We start from the raw sequence: 13,156 nt of genomic DNA, 5'->3' as shown, positions 1-13,156 counted from the left end.
ATAGAACTGGCAATTTTTTCACATTTTTATCGATATTATGGGTCTAAATAAATAAACATCTGTCTGCCCTAAAGCATATTATCAAGATCAATGGTTAATCCTGAGTATAAGGGAAGGAAATAAAACAATTACTTTACAGTGGAGCGCCGCCCCCCCCCCCCCCCCCCCCCCCCCTTTCCACTTTGTTGTGGATTTTTGTGGAACACATTAGTATTCACTTTCCCACAGAGAACTTTCACTGATTTGAGGATTTTTTTCAATGGCTATACCTCTATAATCACAATTTTTAAAAGTAAATTGTATTTTTCCTAACTATACAAACCTGGCTGGAATACTGCCATTAAATTCTTGAACAAGAGGGTTAGGTAGTAACTACCATCTGGCAGGCAGGTAGGCCTGCCTACCCAGATGTAAACACGACGCTTTGCCTTTCGGCCTAGGTTTCAGATTGAGGGGTGGTATGAGGTGGGCATTAATGTAAAGGACCTCAGGTTTGTCTACTTGGGAAAAATACAACTTACTTTAAAAAACTGACATTTGTTCCTACATGATATACAAACCCTCGATCCTTTACATAAGGAAGACTCACTGATTGGTGGGAGGAATCTTGAGTGAGCCTCTAGAACTGACTGGAGTTTAGCACACCTGGGCTATTCCTCCTGGTTGTAAGAGCAAGGAGAAGTGCCCTACCTCTGACAACTTGATCAAAATATAGGAGTTGCATGACCAAGAGTCAGACTTCTGGGCCTTTTCGAAATGAGTGAGGAATCGTAACTCATCCGAAAAGGGCTGGGAAGAATATTTAGAGTCAGAGGCATTAATGCAAAGTTCTGGGAATGGTTTGCATTACGTATTGCCAGTCTCCTTCCTCCCCTTGCTAGATGAAGGAGCGGGATTACTTCTATGATTCTGGTAAGAAAAATAGAAAGGAAGCTCGATGTGCAAGCTGACTGCATCAATTGCCTGATCAGCAAGTGTAAGTTCGAGTCCTATCCTCAACCTGAAGAAAGAGGAGTAGGATGAGGAGGGGAAGGTGAAGAGGCCAGTCACTCTCGCATCCTTTTTACCTCTAGAACCAAACCCCATAGGCAAGATGCAACTTGTCCTCTCAAAGGAGCTGGGTAAGCAAACACAACCTTTGAGCATCCAAGTCAAGTCCTGTCTTACAAATCTGATTTCACAGCTTTAGTTAATCTAGTATTGCAACAAAATGTAATACAGTTCTCTCCCTGTATTCGCACTGAAAATGTTTTAACCTAGGTTTTTTAATATTTTTATCACAAAAAGTGCATTTTATGATGAAATTGATAAAAAAAAAGGGAACTTGTGGATATTTCTCATAGAAAAATACCAAGAAAAGGCTAATTTTCTACGAATAATGGGGGTATATGTGTAAGTGTTTACATAATAAAAATATGGAATGTTAGTCCATATATATAAAAGTCTAAAACTAAAGAGGTCAACCAGATTGCTTGCAGGAATGTGATCAGGACTAGAGACGCTAAAGATGACGTATACAATAAGTATGTAGGCTAAGATAACATGCCGTCACCTGTAGTCACTCAATTGTTTATAAACATTAGTCCAAGCTCCCTGCTTGAGACAACTACCGCCTACGTGATCTGTAGCGTGTCTCATTTGATTGTGTGTTCGTATGAAACTATGTCAGTCTGATAGTATGATTTCATATGTTCGAACTACTGTCTGTTCCTTCATAACTTGTAACAGAGATGGTAGACAGGCAGAACAGTGTTAGCTATCGTCATTAGAAGACCTGTACCTCTTACCTAAGCTTTATCATGTAGAGGAATAGGATTAGCCATTATCATTGGCAGAAGCGATCAAGCTATCGTTATTAGAAGACTTGTACAATCATATCTGATCTTCAGCATGTAAAACTTCAGAAGAAATTATATCTATTTTTATACTTAGTGTTTTCTACAAGAACCTCACCGAACCATGAGTTTAACACATCGTCGTAAGATAAAACCGACTTCGTAAGTGATCTACAAAACCCCAGACACTCCATTGAAGATGGAAGTGCAATACCAACCGACTTAGGCGTATAGATTATCGCAAGTCTAACATTACCTCATAGGGCGCCTTATCATACAAGGCACAAGCCCCAATATTGGTGGCCAGCGGACCAGAAGAACTCTACAACGTCCTACGAGAAAAAACAGAATAATAAATCATGAAGTCAACGACGACGAAAGCAGCAGATTCTTCAAGCAACCTAGTATCATCATTAGTGAGCGACTTCAGAAAACAACAAGATTCGTCAAGCAACTTAGTATCATCGTTAGTGAATACTTCAAGAAACAAACCGACGTGTCCTCCTACGGCAACGGAAGCTTCGTCTCTCATTAGAATCATTCAAGAAAACATCGTTAGTGAGCGTTTCCGGCACTGCAAGAAACAAACCAACGCGTCTGCAGCATCGGATTTTCAAGGGCTCGAATCATTGAAACAACGCGCACGGGGGAAACTGAAGCCAACCAGGTCGTCCGCTAAATAGAGAAGGAGGACAAGGCCGTGTGTCGTTATCGGAACACCGTGACTTCCCACAAAAGCAAGCTAAGTACAATTTTTATTCATTTGGAGTAACTTTGAGTGTTTCCTTTGCAGGTCGAATTTCGTTATTTCTGTGGCTGAAGTTTACGAGACATTCTTAATCTTACTTTTTTACAGAAATTATCTATATCATTGAGATTTCGCTACTGCGAGTTTTTTTATCTTTGAGTGTCTGTTTCCAGAGTTCTACTGAAATATCATAATCATATACTATGTTAATTTATTCATTTTGGGTGATTATTAATCCCTTACGTAACAAATCATATTAAACAGTGAATATGCGTTTACGCAGTGGACGTCTGTATTTATACAGATGCATGGATAGGGTCGTTAAGCACCGTAGTGATTAGAAAAAACACACACAAAAAAACAAGTGGAACACCGTACAAATCTATATAAATTAGAGGTAACACTATTTCGGGTCATGACAATAAATGCTCCTTTGCAAAGTCCCGATCGCAGTTTTAGCCTTGAGTTTTTTGAGTTATATAAAATATCGAACCTCAATGACTCAACTTAACTTTAAAAATACGGCTGGATTGCAAGGAATAACATGTCTGTAAAAAAAACTTTCATCAGGCTAAATGCGCTGACCAGGATCCCTCACTATTTCAAATTTTAGCAAAGAATGAAGTACAAACAGTTAATATTGAATACAGTAGAGATAACTTGTCTTATTAGTAATCGCTCAGTTCCAATAGTTCGTCATTCATTGCTTTATACGTAACCAGCAACATAATGCTAAAAACACACAATAAGTTGCCGATGGTAATAAAGAGAAGGATCCTAATTATTACAAAAAGAAATAGAAACAGTAGCCCGTTCAGAATCAAACAAGAAAACTCGGTGACTGTGCACCTAGTCAAGCGGTCAAGGTTAGTCAAAAAACTGCCGAAGTGTTCAAACATAGCAAATTCCACACAATAAGCGACTCTAGCAGAGTGGGGAAAAGCGATGTTGGTTCATACCAATATCTTTTTGAAAATTAATTAAAAAGGATTTTTCCTATGAAACACACGACCGTATAAAGTAATCAGAGCAGGATTTTTAGTTTAATTTTAAAATACTTAAGTTTATAATAAATACTGGTGGAAGTTAAGCCCCGAACTTGTACGCGCCCGTAAAAATTAGAATATCTTGTTTATTTCTTTAGTAGACGTAATATCTTGTATTTACGGACTCACCGTCTGTTGTTCGAACTTCCCTAATGAGAAGTCCGGATAAGCGAGCGCTTACAGATACCTCTATAGTTATAAAAAACGTTGATCTGTATGTAGTGTAATTGTAAGATCCATCTAGGGGGTATACATAATATTATCTTACATCCCTGCAAAACTAAGGCGTGTTTATCAAAGGAAAATCCTATAAACCTTCAAACATAGTAAAATCCGTTTGAAACAAAAATGAGACAGTTAATCAAATAATAACTTATATAAAGGAACTATACATTTGTCTCATAAATCGTAACATTGTTCAAATGACCCAACAGAATTCTCCCACAACCGCAGTCGTACTTTGCACGCAAAATCTCGAGAAGCATGCACCCTCGAATGTCTTAGTGCGTGTAAAAAGACTTTGCTGGGAAATGAAATTTTAATCCTTCCCGACACTCTGAAATATAAACGATTTCCGCGAACAAGCTCTAAAAGTATACATATCGTGGATACGGAAGTTATAAATATCGCATTTTTTTATTGTTGCTAATTTTTAACAACGCCAAAAAAAAAAAAAAAAAAAAAAAACCAGTCGTGGATGAATCTCTCTGATAATCTATCTAAAGTAATATCCGTAAAGTCATTCAAGCAGAGGTGATTCAGCAGAAATTTTTTTATCTTTTACCTGAATACCAGGAAGTTTCTCCACTAGCGAGTGATCTCTGGGAGAAAAAAACGGATGTAATTTAACACAAAATACGGTCCTAAAGGACAAACATAAAGCTATTTACGTACCTTCGTATAGATTCTCCAATGAAATTTCAAAATAGAGATAAATGACGAAGTTGAAAAATGTTAGTAATAGGAGTCATTAGGAAATCAAATAGCCCATATAATTTTTTCCCTCAGACGTCATGCCATAAAAGATCGGACTTGGCGTATCTGCGTAGATTTCTGTCGCTTAAAAACAAGGAAAACGACTTCCGATAGTTTCAGTGCGATATACCGACGACATCTTATCTCTGTTAGGTTAGAATAAATTTTTTTCACCAACTTGGACTTACTTAAAAGCTTTTACCAGATACCATTACCTAAGTGATTGTACCTCATACTCCGTTTTCAGCACACTCAGGGACATTATCAATTTTTTACGTATGCCTCCGGCTTACGTTGCGCCCCAATTACAATAGTATAGTGTTTGGAGACTTTTAGGGGGGGATAACCTACATGCCTATATGGATGATCTTGTAATCTTTTCTAATACCTTAGAAGTACATTCACAAAAGTAGAGCTAGTGCTACAGAGACAAAGACAAATAATCTCAGAGTAAAATATCTAAATGTGAGTTTTTTTTAAAACGAACATGTTATCTAGGTTTTATGTGTCTGGTCAAGGTCTCTTAAAGTAGTCCCATGGTAAGGTGTCGGCTATTCATAACTTTCCGGTACTTATTAACGTAAAAAGGGGATACAGCACTTTTGCGCTGTAGTGGGTATTACAATCGTATGTAAATATGTAACTCTTCAATGATGACAGCTCCTTTAACAGATCTTACGAAGAAGAGCGTAGATTTATTATGGTCTGAAAAGCATCAACAGGCGTTCGATATCTTAAAAGCGGAAATGCAGCTTACCTAACTTAAAAATCCCTGATTTAAATAAGGAATTTTTTTTTATGCAACAGACGCCTCAGACCAAGGGGTAAGAGGGTATTACTTTCAGTATATGATAAACAGTTCTTCCCTATAGCTTTTTATTCACGTAAACTAAAGCCCTCTGAAAGTAAATATGCAAGTAATAGCAGAAGGGCTAGGTATCTTTAACACTAGTAACATTTTAAGTTCATAATCTATGGCTATCCTGATAAAGTCCTTACTGAACATGAGTCCTTTACCGAGTTTTTCAAAGGCTTTAATCACAGTCCAAAGGAACTCGGTGACAAATGATCATTCAGGTTATTGGAGCCAAGATAAGATATCTACCTGGGAAAGCAAATATCATAGCTGACGCATTATCCCACAATCCCGCACCATACAGCAAAGAACCATTAATTGGACTAAATGATATAGAAACATCCGTGCCTATGTTAAAACCGTATCTAAACAAGAAAATCCCTTAACCAAGAGATCGCGAGCATTGAATATCTGGGTCGGAGCGGCAGAAAACTGTTACAAACTGAACAAAGCAAGAGTCAACAGACATAACCAAAACAATAAACATTTCGAACGGAAACAGAGTCAGCAGCAATAAAAACATCAAACAATAAACATTTCGAAACGGAAACAGGGTCAGTGGCTAAGCAAAAACAATAAACACTTTTGAGCAGAAACCCTAAAGCAAAAGTACATTTAAAGTATGTGATCAGAATAATGTAATCAAATGTAATATTATATGTAGGTCTGTGACGAGGAAAACCCGAAGAACACAGCAGATGACTAACGACCAGGTAGTAATAATAATCTCTTCATACCAATCGTCATAAACTGGTTGCATTCCGTCATCCAGGGTTCTCTACTATGTCACAGAAAGCCAAATCACTATTTTACTGGCCTACAATGCTTACAGATATAAAAAGCACATAACTAATTGTAACACGTGTCATGAAACAAGGGATACACTAAGACACCTGTCAGTTTAAGGGCCTATCCTGTGCCAAATCAATCCTTGAAAGAATATACGTAGAATTATTAACAGAATTACGAGTCTGACAGAGGGAATAAACACTTCTTAGTGTTAATAGTTCCTTGACACGTTATATAGAATTAATAGCACTAAAACAACACCGCAATTGAGTGCGTTACGAATATTTATGAGTGCTAAATCAGTAAATATGGAATTCAACACATAATAATCTGTGACTCGGGTGGTGTAAATCAATAATAATCTCCTTAACACGTTGTGTGAATTCCTTTCCATTAAGAAAACCAATAATATATATCACCCAGAGTCAATCGGTTGGTAGAATAACGGATAATTAAATTGGAAGTGTCAATATCTTACGAGTTACAAACTCGTGATGTTGGATCCGAACTGGATTAGTAGCGGTTCTTGCGGTTTTAAAATACCTTTATTATTTATATCTTGTATCTATAGAATTGATGCCGCAAGTAGCCTTGTACGGTACGCCGCTAGAACACTTTTCCACATATTCAAGCCAACCATTAATTTATCAAATATATATAAAAAAAATATATAAATAAATAAATATAAAAAAAAATAAGATAAATATGGATACAAGTGGAGTCAATATAATACACTCCGTAAGAAGTCGGAAGGGTTACAAATTATAATAAAAAAGGAATCACGATAAAATCAATAAGCAAAACGTAACCATAGATAATTAAATATCCAAATATATATGCGTAAAGATTGAACTCTAACTTAACGCTTTAGTAATGACAAATAAGCTAAAAGTTCAAACACATATCCAAAATCTACTGACATATTGTCTGTCCCGGTGATTTATATTCGTAGTCAATGAAAAAAAAAAATTAAATAAATAAATAAATAAATAAACTAATAATAAATAAAATAAATAAAATAAAATAAAAGAGATTTTAAAGTCAGGAAGTCTAGAAGTGAAAATGTTATCTATGAAATAATCCTATATGAATCTTATACAGGGCTAATAATATATATAGAATTTGTATGGAAACCTTTTTCATTAGTTTGAATAAGGAATATTTAATTTAACATAATTACAATTATGCAGTTTTCCAACATGAAACTAATATATTGTTCAATTTTGGTACTGTTTTTTTTCAGACATTCTTCTCATGTGGGTCGAGTATTAAAAGACAATAAATTTATCCTAAAGTCGTATGTATTACAGCAAGTAACGTAACTCTTAGCTGGCTGAGAGCAATCTCCTGCCAAGTGACGACGTCATCATTGCCGTATCAGCATTTGTTCCTTTTAACCTCAATAATCTGCTTACACAGGCTTCATCTCGCAATTGCAAAGCAGATTGACTGGAGAAAGGAATGTCTTAGGCCCAAACTTCTCATGGCAAGGCCGACATGTCTATCGGTGTGCGCAATGCAACTTTAGCTAAGGAGTTGCAATCATTTTAAAATTAATAACAAAATAAGCAAATAGAATTTCTATAACAACAAAATGAATTAATTTTTCTGAACCTCATAGACATTTAGAAGTATCAAGATATATATGTGAAATATTTACTTGCAACATTAGCCTATTACAATTCAAGTAAAACATTCATGGGAAAATGTCACATTTTCTTGAAAAACCCAAAGTTTATTTAGAAATTTAGTTACATAGTTGGTTTTTTTTTTCGTTGCATCTCCTACCTATTAATAAAGTTTTTAAAATTAACCTCAGAGGATGCGCGCGAGAAAATTGAATATTAAACTTTTGTTAGGGCACATAGAGTCATGATTAATATTCTCTTTGACTCTTATGTTGCCTGGCAATCTTACAAATAGCTCCGTTTTCCACTTCTTTGTCTAGTAACTTACTACCAGTAATATCGAATTTTCTGTTTGGGATTTGTATAGATATCTGTTTATTTGTTATAATTATGGATATTTTTACAGTCATCATAGACCTGGATAGGTTCACTCATTGTTAATGCCATGGATAAAAAAGTTTTGTACAACGGACTCTTTGAATTCCAAAATATCAGCGAATTCATGTGGTTTAAGTCTGGTCTAAATGGCTCTCTTCCCTCCCTGTATTTGGATGTCGTCTGAATTTACTTGCCCTTGTGACAAGTATAATTTCACTTGCAGGCTGATTAATGGAAGACCTGGTTACAGTATCCTGCAGTACGAGAGTTTCACATCGCAACTTCAAAAAATCGTTCGTCGCAGCGGACGACTACAGCCAAGTAACAACCGCCTACAATGTGAAAGGAATTTCATGGACTTCTTCGACCGACACCGTATCTCGTCGTTAATCTCGTTTTCATGCGGAACGCTCCAGCGGCTGTCGGAATTCGACTACAAAAGGGACATACTTCCGACAATTACGACCCGAAGGATATTCAACTCTACTTTTGCTGGCGAAAGGACTCGTGCTGGGGATGTTTTTTTTATTCATCGCGAACGTAATCGTGTAGCTTAGGATGCAGAGAATAAGTATAGCGCAAAATAGAACGTTGGACCCGCCCAGGCAAATTTTCCCCTTGTTTTAACCATTGAAAAAGGCCGTTTCATTGGCTATAGGTGGTTGCTGGAACTGTGTAATGGACGAAAAGTTGTTCGAAAGCTAGTTAAAAGTGAAGTAGTATCACCTCGGTCATGAATCTATCCTATATATATTAAAGTATCATGTATCCTATATCTATAAAATGATCATAAAAATAAAGAATCGAAATATTTTTCTTTTTTGCGTGTACGCAATAGGAATCTATTATATAAATGATCATACATAACAGAATCTAAATATATCTTTGCGTGTACGCAATAGGAATCTATTTAAAGTGCACATATATTAATCATAATTATATAGAATCCATATACATATGTATAAACAAATCAGGTAGCCTATAATCAATCTGTTAACTTATATCTTACCATTATCTGCAGTTATATATGAGTTAGTATATTGATTAATGAATCAGATATATAACATTTAGCATAAAAATCAACGAATCAATCAGCATAAACATTAATAATTTTATCAATTCATATATGAACCTTTTTATCAGTTTAAAATATGATTTTTATCATGTTAATCTTCATTCTATGCAATTATCAGAGTACATAGTAATTTCTGTAGCATATGTATCTTAATGAGATGAAGTGAAAACTGATCATCATATATATCATGTGATCACTATTATTTACCAATATCATTGTTTTATATTTTATTACTTGAATCAATTCATGTACACCATGAATTTTATTTACTTATATATATATATATTCATAGTGTCTGTATCACACTCCTATAAGTTAAGTGCAAGTCAAGTTTGAGTAATATTCAGTAGTTGGTTTTGGTAGCTGACCGAGCTGATGTAAGTGTTTACATAATAAAAATATGGAATGTTAGGTCCATATATATTAAAAGTCTAAAACTAAGAGGTCAAACCAGATTGCTTGCAGGAATGTGATCAGGACTAGAGACGCTAAAGATGACGTATACAATAAGTATGTAGGCTAAGATAACATGCCGTCACCTGTAGTCACTCAATTGTTTATAAACATTAGTCCAAGCTCCTGCTTGAGACAACTACCGCCTACGTGATCTGTAGCGTGTCTCATTTGAATTGTGTGTTCGTATGAACTATGTCATCTGATAGTATGTTCATATGTTCGAACTACTGTCTGTTCCTTCATAACTTGTAACAGAGATGGTAGACAGGCAGAACAGTGTTAGCTATCGTCATTAGAAGACCTGTACCTCTTTACCTAAGCTTTATCATGTAGAGGAATAGGATTAGCCATTATCATTGGCAGAAGCGATCAAGCTATCGTTATTAGAAGACTTGTACAATCATATCTGATCTTCAGCATGTAAAACTTCAGAAGAAATTATATCTATTTTTATACTTAGTGTTTTCTACAAGACCTCACCGAACCATGAGTTTAACACATCGTCGTAAAGATAATAACCGACTTCGTAAGTGATCTACAAAACCCCAGACACTCCATGAAAGATGGAAGTGCAATACCAACCGACTTAGCGTATAGATTATCGCAAGTCTAACATTACCTCATAGGGCGCCTTATCATACAAGGCACAAGCACTAATATATGTTCCAGAGAAATCAGGAAATACTTGAGTCTGTGAATCCAGAGTCTGCAAATATGGGGGGCTTACTGTATCTGATACTCTGTGAGCTAGTATTGGTCATGCTGATAGGACAACAGGTCAACAAGCCTATTAGTCAAATTCAACACAACTTTAAAAAATGGTAAAATTCGGTCAATAAAATGCCTGACACTAACTATTTTGCCAAAACGGCTACCATAAATGAAAATACTTCACCAACTGTTGTAAAATACAACTAAATGAGAAGCAAACCAAAATTAAAAAACTCACTGCTGCTAACAAATGAATTCCACATTGAATGGAGGTGAGACACATGGACATAATCTACTCCAAAACATTAAAGCACGATAATAACTTTGAAATAGAATAATCTGCCAGCACTGAATGCAATGCTTGTTGTTTCCTTACCTGGCAAGAGAGCTACTGCAGGTGAGTACAGTAGTGCCTCAGGATACGAAATTAATCCGTTCCGAAGTGGCCTTCATACCCTGATTTTTTTGTATCTTGAACCACATTTAACATGTAAATTGCCTAATTCGTTCCAAGCCCTACAAAAATACCCCAGTAAATTTTATAATAAAGCTAAATTGACCAATAAACAATGAAATACAACAATTTGGACCATTCAATACCTAACTTAAACTACATATACTACTATATGTACCTGTAAATAAACTGTATTAGTGTACAAGGTACAAGAAATACTGTACGTACATACATACAGTATTTCTGCACATACGTACATATGTAGTAAAATGTGGAACCTTACCTTTTGAGTGAGGCAATCTCCGAAAGTGGCGACAGAGGAGGAAGACAAATGGCAGAAAACATTAACACTAAACTTTACGAAACACATTAACAAATGGCAGAAAACATTAACACTTAACTTTACAAAATACTTAAAATTAAATGTTTTTTTTTTTTTTTTTTTATTTGTCTTTTTCTGATTTTTACATTTTTTTTTCTTATACTTTACATTCTTTTTTTTTATACAAAATTTCAATTTCTTCACCATTTTCAACTTTTGTTTTTTTTTATCACTTGGATCTTCCTGTTTGCTTACTCCTACTAAAGGCCTCTTTAAAAAATAACTATCCATGGCAGATTGCTTCTGCCTGCTTTTCACAATGTTCTTGAAACGACTTAGGCAAACTTCACTGAACTGAGCAAGCATATGACCTGTGTAGCCTTTTCGGGGTGTCTCTTTTCTACAAATGATTGCACTTTATGAAAAGCAGCTAGAGCATCCTTAATTTCTGCCGTTGTCGTAGGGTCCTCCTCCTCCTCCTTGCTGCTGCTAGAGAACTCTTCTTGAACGACGTTATGTTGCATGGCCTCCAATTCCTTCAGGTCATCCGTCGTAAACTCCTCTTGGTGCTCCTCGAGAAGGTCATTGATGTCGTCCTCGTCGACGACCAGGCCCATGGACTTGCTGAGAGCAACGATCTCGTCAAGATCTGGTTGAGAAACAGTTTCAGGACCGTCAACTGTTTCTGAATCTGTATCAGCTTCGCCCACGTTGAATCCCTCGAAATCTCGGGCAGATACGGCATCAGGCCTGAGTTTCCTCTAAGAAGCATTCAAGGTTCGCCTCAAAACCTCATGCCAAGCTTGGTCGATGAGTCAGATGCATATCACGATACTGAAATGCTCCTTCCAAAATTCACGCAAGGTGAGGATTGTGGTATCGGTGATGTCAAAATATCTCTTGAAAAGATGTTTTGTATACAGCTTCTTGAAGTTTGATATCACTTGCTGGTCCATGGGCTGGAGGAGAGGGGTGGTGTTAGGCAAAAGATAAAGAACCTAGATAAAAGAATACTCCGCTAGGATATATTCCTCGGGGCCAGGAGGGTGAGCAGGGGCATTGTCCAACAACAGCAGACATTTCAGAGGGAGGCGCTTCCCTTCCAAGAATTTCTTCACTGTTGGGCCGAAACACAGTTTTACCCCCTCGGTGAACAAAATTCTTGTTACCCCGGCTTTCACATTAGCCCTCCACATCACTGGAAGCTTCTCCTTTAGCACTTTGTGGGCCTTGAAGGCTCGAGGAGTCTCCGAACGATAGACAAGAAGGGGCTTGACTTTACAATCCCCACTGGACTATACAACTGCAGAGAAGTCTCTCATGGTCTCGTAATATTCCACAGCGGATAAAGACACCAACACTACATGGTGGGTGTCGATCCTTATGGGTACAGCAACACGCCAATAGGACAAAGTAATGACTGATCTGGATCAACCAATACAAAGTCCACAGCGTAGCTCATGACGGTCTCAGACTCTTCAACAGCTGCTGACTGACTGTGCTCACTGTGTGAGGCGAGCAGTCGTGCATCCGAGACGTAGTCACATGACACCCACCTTTTGAAGGGTTATGCCAAGAAACCAAACAAATCGTCTATCTTGTTCGCCACCGATGTTTGGAGATGAGATGATGATTCTCTCAAGGCATGAGCCCATCAGATGAAAGACAACTGCCTTCTAGAGACCGAGGTCCCTGATGGCAAGACATTAGTTCTCATAGTAGTTGTATCTCAACTAAGGAGAAACAATACTATATGCCAGTGAAAGACTAAGGTGAATGCAGACCTAGTCTTCACAGCTGAATCGAGAGAAGTTAACTCTCAAGATTCTGAACATAGAAAAAGTCCCGTCGATGACACCAACCAGTAAAGATGGCTTTAATCC

This window comes from Macrobrachium nipponense, chromosome 43 (genome assembly GCF_015104395.2).
Source record: "Macrobrachium nipponense isolate FS-2020 chromosome 43, ASM1510439v2, whole genome shotgun sequence".
NCBI classification, from domain to species: Eukaryota; Metazoa; Arthropoda; class Malacostraca; order Decapoda; family Palaemonidae; genus Macrobrachium; species Macrobrachium nipponense.
Note: the sequence above shows the minus strand (reverse complement) of the source record.